Source organism: Notolabrus celidotus, chromosome 5 (genome assembly GCF_009762535.1).
Source record: "Notolabrus celidotus isolate fNotCel1 chromosome 5, fNotCel1.pri, whole genome shotgun sequence".
Lineage (NCBI taxonomy): Eukaryota > Metazoa > Chordata > Actinopteri > Labriformes > Labridae > Notolabrus > Notolabrus celidotus.
The window spans coordinates 3,185,797-3,197,461 of NC_048276.1; the positions used below are offsets into that span (position 1 = coordinate 3,185,797).

At 39.9% G+C, this 11,665-nt stretch overlaps 1 long non-coding RNA gene across 2 annotated transcripts in view; it reads left to right on the plus strand.

The window, feature by feature from the left end:
- Positions 1–9,785, plus strand: part of LOC117812321 — a 49,743-nt gene extending 39,958 nt beyond the window's left edge. The window contains exon 3 of one of the 2 annotated variants that reach the window (XR_004631196.1): positions 9,664–9,785. This is a non-coding gene — a long non-coding RNA (uncharacterized LOC117812321). Of the gene's footprint in view, positions 1–254; positions 368–9,663 lie in introns of those variants that run through there. The other variant, XR_004631193.1, reaches the window with a different exon arrangement.
- Positions 9,786–11,665: the final 1,880 nt, after the last annotated feature.

Below are 11,665 nucleotides of genomic sequence, written 5' to 3' on the forward strand. Positions count from 1 at the left end.
CCCCTCAGAATAATTACAGTATTTAGTTTACAGTTTGTATAAAAAAAAAATAATAATGTGCCCTTCTTGTAAAATAAACATGTATGTATTTTTTTTCAAGCCATGTTCTCTGAGTTCATTGGGAGGCATGTGTGTGTGTGTGTGTGTGTGTGGGGCTGTACCTTTGACACTGTGTGGCTATTGGAAGATCATGTCGCTGCAACAGGATCGATGCAGGATTGATTTCGAACAGTGACGCATATTTTTTTTTCCAGTTCCCTGAGCGCGGTGTCCTCGGCTGTGTCCCTGCCTTCACGCTGCATTTACATAACCTGACAGCCACTTGACAGTTGACACGTCCTCTTCCTCTGCTCTCCCACCCGCCTCGTTTTAGGAACTTTAAATGTGAGCGCTAACCCGGTCTGACTCGGGTGCACACGCAGCAAAAAAATATTAAAAAAGCTGTGATTAACATTAGGGCTTCTTTGTTTGTTGAAAAGCTGTGTTATAACCAGGGGGTGGATAAAGTACACAGCTTCATAACTTAACCCTCCTGTTATGTTGTGGGTCAATTTGACCCATTTTAAAGTTCAAAAATCTTAAAGGTGACATATCATGCGAAATTGACTTTTTAATGGTTCTTTACCTGAAATATGTGTCCCTGTCTACAAACCCCCCCGAGAATGAAAAAAATCCATTCTGCCCCTGTTCTGATTTCTCCACCTTTCTGTAAATGTGTGTGAAACGAGCCGTTTCAGACTTCCGTGTTTTTGTTACGTAACAACAATATCCGGTCTGTCACGGAGTCAGAGCTCGGAGCTTGTTCAGCCCATAGACTGTATAAAATAATACTGAATCCCTCCCACGTTTTTCATTACCTGCACAAATATGTGCTAACAAGGAGCTTAGGAGGGAGGCATGCTAGTTGTAGGCTGTCTTAATAAACACAAAGGTCGGTTTGACTCCCCAAGTCTGCAGATTTGAAGATCTAGTGGATGATTTTTATTTATAATAATAATAATAATAATACATTTTATTTAAAGGCGCCTTTCTCGGCACTCAAGGACACCGCACAGATAGAAATATATACATACACGAATTCACATTAAAGGAAACAAAATCAGAGTCAGAAATGAAAACAATATAAACTAACAAGGGGTAAGAAAAAAAATAGAAACAATAACAAAATGGATAAGTGCTAGCGCTAGTTAGCATAGCCTCATAGCTACATGTTCGTAGCTGTGTACCAAGACACACGTCGACATACTGACAAATAAAACAACAAGAAACACTAAATCTGTGACCAATCCTTCAGAAAGGTCCTGCTGCAGGCGCCTCTCCGTCAGGATCTGATACAGAGGGTTGAAGTAACGCGATCTCTGAGCAGCCGTGTATATTCAGCCAACATGTAAACATTAGATCAACGTGCTGGAGAGCCGAGGCACATCCACTTCCTGAGGGGGCGTGGTCAGAGAGAAAACAGAGTGTTCTGAGGAGGACTGAAGAAGAGGACTTTTCAGGCAGACCAAAATCTGATTTCAAAGTGTTTTTTTGAGCATAAACTTTAAAGACATGTTTTGGGGACCTCTTAGACCAATATATGTTGATGAAAAAAGCGTGATATGTCACCTTTAAGAAAAATGTTAAGTATTTTTTCGGTATGAAACTTCTTCTGCTTGGCTTAATTAGTCCAATCAACATATAGAATAATTTATCAACATCACTTCATATAAAAATGAAATAAAATAAACAAAAATCTAAGTCATGTAAAACCGCTCTAACTATATTTAGGTCTTTCCAATGTACATTAAAAAAAAAGTTTGAACATGAATTTTCATTTAAAAAAGTGAGTTATCCTCATTGAACTATGATCTGTGAGGGTTAGAGAACACCAATGCACTAAATATTGATTTAAATTGTCAGTAATGGAGTTAATAATGAGATTAAACAATGTTCATTGGGATTTTTTCGAGTTCTGACACTTTTGGATCCATAAATACACCCCGGGTCAAATTGACCCAGGAACATTATAGCTGTCCCTAAGAAACAAACATAACAGGAGGGTTAAATCAAAGTATAGATCTCCTGGTCAAACATTACTCCAATACAAGTGAAAGTTTCTCTCTCTGATTGTTACTTAGAATAATAATAATAATATTATTGTCCACTTTTAAAAGTCGTCTTAAAACCCATTTTTATTCCCTGGCTTTCGACTCAGCATGAGACCCTGCTCTTGTTTCAGTGCCTTTTTATTTTTATTTTTATTTTTTAACTTTATTTTATCTTATTGTTCTTATTGATTTTATGATTTTATTGTTTGTTTTTATCCATTATGTTTCTGTACAGCACTTTGTGTCCGACTGCTGTTGTTCTTAAAGTGCTTTATAAATAAAGTTGAGTTGAGTTGAGTTGAGTAATAATAATAATAATAATAATAATAATAATAATAATAATAATAATAATACATTTTATTTAGAACCGCCTTTCAAAACACTCAAGGTCGCTTTACAGACAGATTAAAACACAATAAATAAAAACAACACGATAAAATAAATAAAAACAACAAGCAAAGTAACACCAAGTTAAAAATGAAGCAGTGGAAATTAAGCAGGGAATGCAGTTTGAAACAGATGGGTTTTGAGTTTTGATTTGAAGAGGGGTAGTGAGTCAGAGTTTCGGATGTCTGGTGGGAGTGAGTTCCTGAGTTGGGGAGCAGAGCGACTGAAAGCTCTGCTCCCCATGGTGCTGAGACGGGCAGAGGGCACAGAGAGTTGGAGGGAGGAGGAGGACCTGAGGGAGCGAGAGAGGGTGACAATGTGGAGGAGATCAGACAGGTACAGGGGGGAGAGGTTGTGAGGTTGTGGATGGCCTTGAATGTGTAAAGGAGGATTTTGAAATTGATTCTGAGTTTGACCGGGAGCCAGTGGAGCTGCTGGAGGACGGGGGTGATGTGGTGAAAGGAGGGGGTTCTGGTGATGATGCGGGCTGCAGAGTTTTGGACCAGTTGAAGTTACTTGAGTTAAAGTCCTGGAGTACTTCCTTTTAAAAATACTTAGGTATTCAAAGTCTTTCTTTAAAAAAATCTCAAAACGTCATATTTTCACATTACATAAATGCAGTCAATAATACATAGAGGTGCATTTCCACCAAGAGTTCTGGGGTCTTTTAGCCCCCAGAACTACTTTCCCCTGAAGGCAAGGCAAGTTTATTTATAAAGCACAATTTATAGATTTCAGAAAAGAGAAGGACATTCATGAACTGACTTCAAAGTAAAAGTAGTGAGTAACTAGAGCATTGATAGAAATGTAGTGGAGTCAAAAGTACATTAATTGAAGAGTTCATTTGCAAAAACAGTTAACTCATTTTTTAAAAACTACAAAAGTGTTTAAAAAAAACACATTTTTTCCATTCCTAGCTTTTGGTATTATCAATCAACTGAGGTTAGGTGGCTTTGACAAAATCAAAATGACTTTACTAATCATAGGTGTCTTGAAAATGTAACTTTATTAGGAATCTATATGAAAAATAAATTAGTTTTTTGAAAATTTATAAAAAGAGGTATCTGTTTTTGCAATTGAGCTCTTCAATTGTCTTCTGAATGTAGTGGAGTAAAAGTAATAAGTTCCCTCAAAAAATAATACTCAAGTAAAGAACAGATACTCAGAAAAATGTACTTAAGTGAATGTACTGTGTTACTGTCCACCACTGATTAAAGCAGGAAAAATGAAGTCGTTTTTAAGTTAATCGTACTTTTCGGTACAGGATTCGTGAGAAAGTTTAAACACCATTCTTCTTTCTTCCTGTCTTATCTCTCTCATCATATTTGATTCCAGTGTCTGAAACGTCTCCAGCCCACAGCTTTCATTTCCCGCCTTTTCATTCAGCCTCCTCAGAGACCCTGACTGCCGATCGATAACCTCTTTTCAGGTCTTTTGAAAAGCGAGGGCGTCTTTCGCCTGCTTTCAACCTGAAGGCCCAAAAAATAAGCAAGACCCAAAGATTTGTAAAAACTCCCGACCTCAAAACCAAACTGTGTGATCCCTGAGTTACTCTTCAAAACAGCACCGTGCAAAGAGGTGTCCCAGCTGACTTAGGTAAGGTAAGAGTCCCCGTTAAGAAGATTAGTCTAGTGCCTAATCTCATTTTACGCATCCATGCTTTTACTCTGTATACATTAGGAAAGGGTCAGTATATCCAAATGGGATATGCACTTTAAGATTAGTCTCACCTGTGAAAGAAAAGCTGCTCTGCTGCTGCTGGTGCTGCTTTAAATAACATCAGTCATTTCAAAAAGAAATTGGATCCAGATGGGAGAGCTTTAAAAACTTTACAGAGGAGTAAAACTCTGCCAAAAAACTCAGTTTGTAGGAAAATGTCCAACAGGGGAAGTTTTTCTTGGAAGAATAGAATTGAATAGATCTTTATTGTCTTTGCCCCAGGCGGAGGAGTTCAAGTATCTCGGGGTCTTGTTCACGAGTGAGGGGAAAAGGGAGCGGGAGATTGACAGACGGATCGGGGCGGCGTCTGCAGTGATGCGGGCGCTGTACCGGTCTGTCGTGGTGAAGAGAGAGCTGAGCCAGAAGGCAGAGCTCTCAATTTACCGGTCAATCTACGTTCCGACCCTCACCTATGGTCACGAGCTGTGGGTAGTGACCGAAAGAACGAGATCGCGAATACAAGCGGCCGAAATGAGCTTTCTCCGCAGGGTGGCTGGGCTCAGCCTTAGAGATAGGGTCAGGAGCTCAGACATCCGGGAGAGGCTCAAAGTAGAGCCGCTGCTCCTCCGGATCGAGAGGAGCCAGATGAGGTGGTTCGGGCATCTGGTTAGGATGCCTCCCGGGCGTCTCCCTGGGGAGGTGTTTCGGGCATGTCCGACTGGGAGGAGGCCACGGGGAAGGCCCAGGATACGCTGGCGAGACTATGTCTCTCAGCTGGCCTGGGAGCGCCTCGGTATCCTCCCAGAAGAGCTGGTGGAAGTGGCCGGGGAGAGGAGTGTCTGGGCTTCCCTGCTGAGACTGCTGCCCCCGCGACCCGGACCCGGATAAGCGGAAGAAGATGGATGGATGGATGGAGATCTTTATTGTCAGTGTTGTGAAACAATGAAAAGCTGTTTAGCAATTCTTAACAACAGCAGCACAGAAGTTAACATTTAAAATAACACTATATGACAATAGAAATAAAATAAGTTAATAAAATAAGATTAATTGCTCTGTTTATATTATTGATTGCACTGTGTGTCTGTACAGGTGTATACACTGGTCATATATAAGCTCAGGGTGGACACCAAAACCATTTACTCCTTGACTCCCTCCTCATCTCTGTATTTTTTGTATTTTATTTTTATAATTTTTTGCACTTCATGTAAAACGCTATATCAGAATCAGAATCAGAAATACTTTATTTATCATGGGGAGGGAAATTCGGTCATTACAGAGCTCTTATAAACAGTATGTAAGAAAGTCAAAGTATTCATAGAAGGAAAAAAATAAGATAAATTAAAAATTAAATCAAATAAAATAAAAAAGTATATACAGAAGTGCAGAATAGTTAGAAATTATCTCTGTACAAAAGCACTATATATAAGTTTTATCTATCATTATTATTATTATTATTATTATTATTATTATTATTATTATTATTATTAATGACCAAATTTAATTTATTTGCAAGAATATCAGAAGACCCTGTTTATAAGACACCTCAACTTTTTGGGGACCGAATTCTTTTTATAAAGAAAACAATTTAAATTGAATTATGATAAGAAAACAGGATGAACTAAATGAGGTATGTTGTTTTTTACACCTTCAAAATAAAAGTGGATTTTTAATGACTTTTGAAATTAAAATTAAATACCATAAGGGGCGACGTTGGCCTAGCGTTCTAAGCGTGCGCCCTATATACAGAGGCTATTATTTAACCTTTATTTAACCAGATGAGTCCCATTGAGATCAAGACCTCATTTACAAGGGCGACCTGGCCAAGAGGTTAGCAGCACACGTCAAAATGAACAGCACAACTCAACAACATGGAACATATATACAGACAGTATGTAGAAGCAAATAATACTTTAAAAGTGCAACTTATTTTCAAGTAAAGTGCAATTTGTGATTACAAAACAGCATTTAAAAACACAGGCACTGTTCTGGGGTTCTTTAGTCCTCGTAGCAAAGGTTGCAGGTTCAATTCCAGCCTCGACCCTTTACTGCATGTCCTCCCCCGCTCTCTACTCCCCACATTTCCTGTCACTCTTCAGCTGTCCTGTCCATCAAAGACAAAAATGCCCTAAAATATATAACTTTATAAATAAACACCATAAGAAATAAATAAAAACTCAGCAGTCTATCCGATGGATGTCTTCATCTTCAGGCACTACTTTCTGTGACACTGTAGATTTGGACTGTGTGACGGTGTGTTAATATCTCTGCTGCACTGATATCCATTCACTTTTAAAAAACAACATAACTCAACCTCCTTGTTGAGGTAACTTGTGTTACTTTGTCCCAGTCACCATGTTTCTCCATATCTCTGTCTGCTGTAGCTGTGAGTGTCAGCTATGACAGCCATGAGGATCTTTATAGATAAGTGGTCCAGTCCATGGACAGCAGGACCAGTATGGCCTGAAGGGTCCAGGGCTGACCCACTTTTCAATAATTCTGAAATACTGAAAAAGTTAATACAACACTAGTGAAGTATATCATGCACATCCTCTGTATCTGCCTCCTACAGCTCATCAGAAAGAATTAGATTCTGTATTCTAAAAATACATGGCTAATTGTGTCTTATGACGCTAACAGCCTTCAGTCAAACCACATGCTCACATTCTGGCCGAGTCTTTTAAGGACCTATCATTCAGAGCTGAAAGACCTGCACGTGTCTGCTGACCTGAAGCACCTGATCATCAGTGCAGCAGAAAGTGAGACGTTTAGTTTCCTGGCTCTCTGAGAGACATTATGACTTAGACAGTTTACACACACACAGCTCCAGATGTTGCCATGAGTAATTCAGACATCTGTGAATAAAGAAAGCTTAACAGTTTCAACAGTTTCAGTGACAATGGATGCAAAGTATGTGACAAAACTCTATAGCCAAAGGGTGCACAAGCTGTTAAAGGCGGGCTACACCTCCTCGATATAAACCACCTGTGCTGTAAGGTTCCTCCGTCATTTAAAAACCTCTCTGACAAACGACAGAGCTGCTGAGTTTCTTCTTCTCCTCATTTCAAACTGTGTAATATGAGTTTTAAACTGTTCATTACTTTCCTTGTAGAGTTACCTGTAGTCCTTGTGTTACAGGTCCCAATAATAACACCACAGTAACAAAAATTAACCCTGTAAAAAAACAGAGAAAGACCAGGAACTATGACCACTGAGCACTCCGTCTGCCATCCAGAAAACATCTCTTATTCAAGATTCATGAACATCGCTTTCCAACCAATCAATCTTTATTTATAAAGCGCCAATTTACCACAAATGTTCTCCTCAGACTCTTTCCAAACAGAGCAGGTCTAGACCGTACTCTATGTTCTATTATTAACAAAGACCCAACATCAAGACAGGATCAGATCCAGTCCCATCTTACAGACAGGACTCAGTCTGATCTCATCTTAATCCACCATGAGCAGAGCACTTTGCAGCATTTAGCAAGTTACAGTGGCAAGGACAAACTTCCTTTAACAGGCAGAAACCTCCAGCAGGACCAGACTCATGTTAGACACACATCTGCTGAGACCTAGTTGGAGAGAGGGATAGAGGGAGGTGAAGAGAGAGAGAGAGAGATGATAGTGGGGAGACGGATAGTAGTAGTTGTAGCAGCTGGAGTCTGGCACGTCCACAGCAGCAGAGATCCAGAGGAACCTACGAGACAAGGGAGCTCAGGGACTCCAGAAAGGTCTAAGAAAAGAGAAAAGAGAGGGAGAACAGAAGAAAGAAAAAGAGGAGAATAAATGGTGAAAGAATGACAGAAGGAAAGGACGGGATAAGAAAAGGAGACAAAGGATGAAGAAACATGGAAAGAACAAAGAGAGAAAGAAAAAAAGAAAGAATAGCAGGAAAAATGAATGAAATTAAAAAAGGAAGACAGAAGAATAGAGAAGTGAAGAAAGAAAGAAAGGAAAAAGGAATAAAAGAGAGAAAGAAGGAAGGAAGGAATGAAAGGAAAGGGGAAAGAAAGAAAGAAGCAAGTAAATAAAGCAAGAAAGAAAAGAAAGGATATAAAGTAATGACAGAATCAAAGGAAAGAAAGAAAGAAAAACAGAAAAGAAAGAAGGAAGGAAGAAAAGAAAGGATGAATGACAGACCCCAAAAAAGGAATCTAAAGCAGAGATCCAGAGGAACCTACGAGACAAGGGAGCTCAGGGACTCCAGAAAGGTCTAAGAAAAGAGAAAAAGAGAGGGAGACCAGAAGAAAGAAAAAGAGGAGAATAAATGGTGAAAGAATGACAGAAGGAAAGGACGGGATAAGAAAAGGAGACATAAATGATGAAGAAACATGGAAAGAAGAAAGAAAGAAAGAAGAAAGGAATGGCAGGAAAAATGAAAAAAGGAAGACAGAAGAAGAGAGAGAAGTGATGAAAGAAAGAAAGAAAGAAAGAAAGAAAGAAAGAAGAAAGAAAGAAAGAAAGAAAGAAAGAAGAAAAGAAAGAAAGAAAGAAAGAAAGAAAGAAAGAAAGAAAGAAAGAAAGAAAGAAGAAAGAAAAGAAAGAAAAGAAAAAGAGGAAGAAGTAAAGAAAGCAAGACAGAAAAGTAAGGACAGAATTAAAAGAAAGAAAGAAAGAAAGAAAGAAAGAAAGAAAAGAATGGCAGGAAAAATGAATAAAATTAAAAAAGGAAGACAGAAGAAGAGAGAGAAGTGAAGATAGAAAGAAGGAAAGAGGAACCTACGAGACAAGGGAGCTCAGGGACTCCAGAAAGGTCTATGGTTAGAAACTTTAATGGGACAGGAAGAGTTAAAGTGAGTGATAGGGGGGGTAGGGGGTCTCTGCTGAGACCGTGTTGGAGAGAGGGATGAAATAAAACCTTTAAAAAGAGCATCTTGTCTGCATCATGCTGCTTTTGTGTGCACAGCAGTTGAACAGAAATCAAAGGAGCACAAAAATAACCAGTTGAAGGGCGAGAGATGAATAAATATGAAAACATTCAGCCGTTAGCTTGATGCTGACGCTCTGTGAGCTCCTCTTAAGTGACCAAAAACACCAGAGCATGCTGTTTTCATTCCCACTAATGACAAATAAATCAACATTCATCATTTCAGGCGATTCACTTAGCAGAAGCAGAAGTTTTAATTCAATGGTTGACTAGTTCATCCGACTGCTGGACCCTTTTTAGACCTAAATATCCATCAGGAGGATTAAAAATACAAACGATCTCAGCTGATATTTAATCTGTTTGCTCCATCTCTTTAAATTTAATCAGCAAATGTGGAGGACTCTGGGTTTTGGAAGGGATGCTGCCTGCCACTTCTGTTAAGTTGGGAATGAGCAAAGCAGCTGAATGAATGCTGACACAGTTACATAAGCACATATCAGCATGCATGCATGCACACGCACACACACATATATACACACATGAGAACAACTCTGTTACATTTCGCTGCCTGCAGTCTGTCATTAACCTTGACTGTATTTCCACTGTGACCCTCTCTCTATCTCTCTCTCTCTCTTTATCTTTCCCTCTGTCTGTCTCTCAGGCTGGATCAGGATTGGTTGGATATCAATACACAGAGCTAATATGGGATCAGCCAGTGTGTCACACAGGCTGGGAATTAAATGACATCCTCATATTTTTTTCCAATCCAGATTTTATCAATATGTGTTTCCAAACATTTGTAAATGGCCACAGATAGCTTCACACCTCATACTGTACCACTCTGAGTCTAGGTTCTTCCCTCCACTGTAGAGTAACACGAATACAGGGAGTGTATTTTAATGATGAGGTTATATGGGTTTGCTCTGAAGAGGTGGTTCCCAAAGTGGGGGCTGTGAAACACTGATAGGAAGGTCGCAAAATGCCTTTCATGACTAAAGCTGTTTAAAATTGCATATTTTATCCATTATTACATTAATAGAAATGAAATAATGGTTCAATTTGAAATAAAACCATGCAAATAATTTTTAGGTAAGATGACTAGTCATGTGACCGAGGTTTTCCCTGTGGTAATCACTGAATCAAGGATTCTCCTCCTCCTCTCCTCATCCATGTTGTCTTTCTGGTCCTCTGAAAACCTCTGACCTGTTGACTCCAGGCCTGGCTCCGCTCATCATGACTTTGGTTTGTTGTTGTAGTTAAGTGAAATACGATCTGGTGATAACACAGAGTGTTTTATTCTGAAAATTAACCGGATGTTTTCATTTTGTTTTGGTGAAACCTGACTTCCTGTCCCGCTCCATCTGCTCTGTTGAGATTGATGCGTCGTGCTCCGGCATCCGGCAAAAATAGGAGTCTTGTGTATCTGATCCGGAGGGCTCCGACCTGCCGGATCAGAGACTCAGCCGGAACGCAACGGAGTGGATCCAGTGGAAGTTAACACATTTGGCTCGTTTCCACCAAGCGGTCTGGTATGGATCACTACAGTTTGGTATGGGTCGGATCGGTAACGCCTGATCCTGTTTGCGTTTCCACAGCCAACCGTGCCCTACTTGGTCGGCGGCGTGTAAGCCGGATGCCGATAGCCGCGTCAGCTACGTAATAGCTTGACGTCATGGCAGTGTGACACAGTGTACCCCGCTAATAAATGCAACGAAGAAGAAAAATGCAAGGAAAGTCTGCACCTCCGGGGTCGACCATGGAACACATTTTCTTGACGCCATTTTCCAAACAAAAAAAGTGATCTTCCCGAAGTCCACTGGAGATTTAAACACGGCGGGGTTACAATGTTACAATGTCATTTAGCAGACGCTTTTATCCAAGAACAAGAACAACACAAGCAAAGATCTAGACAAGAGGAAACAAGATCAGTAAGAGAAACAAAGTGCTTCAAGTCAATTTGGGTGCAGGTACTGCCAAGCAGTGTAAAGGCAATGCACAAAAATAAATAAGGACTTATTTTTTTTTTTTTTTTCAAAATAAGGAACATCTACAATGAAGCAACCAAACAATTTAAGACCTTCCATTATCATCATCAACAATTAACATCACCACAATAATGACCAGAGTACCAAGTGCTGGGTCACTCCAGACCTGAACACAGAGTCCCAGAGTAGAGCAGGACAGTGTGAGTCAACTGTAGCTGGAAGCAGGGCCGGCTCTTCCAATAGGCAATATAGGCAAATGCTAAGGGCGCCGTGGCCTCTAGGGGGCGCCACAAAAGAGGGAAAAAATACCTTAAATATAATTGTATTAAAACTAGTTATTACTATTAACTCTTCGAATGGAAAAGCTCACATTGATTCAAATGTAAAGTAATGGGGCGGCGGCGTCCCCCCTCCTCCCCCTCCTCCTCCTCCTCCGGCTGATCGTTACCTGCTCGCTCTCTGTTGGGGGAGGGGCGAATTTATTGATGTGACCCCAGAAAACATGTCAAAACGACCGAAACTGTCCGGAGCACAGGGGAGAAAAAAAAGAAAAGAAGAGCAGGAAAGAAGAAAGAAAAAAAGGAAAGCTGAAAGAAGCTTTTCTAAGCTTAAACTCATTAAAACATACCTGAGGTCTACAATGATGCAAACTCGTCTCACTGGACTTTCAATTATTAG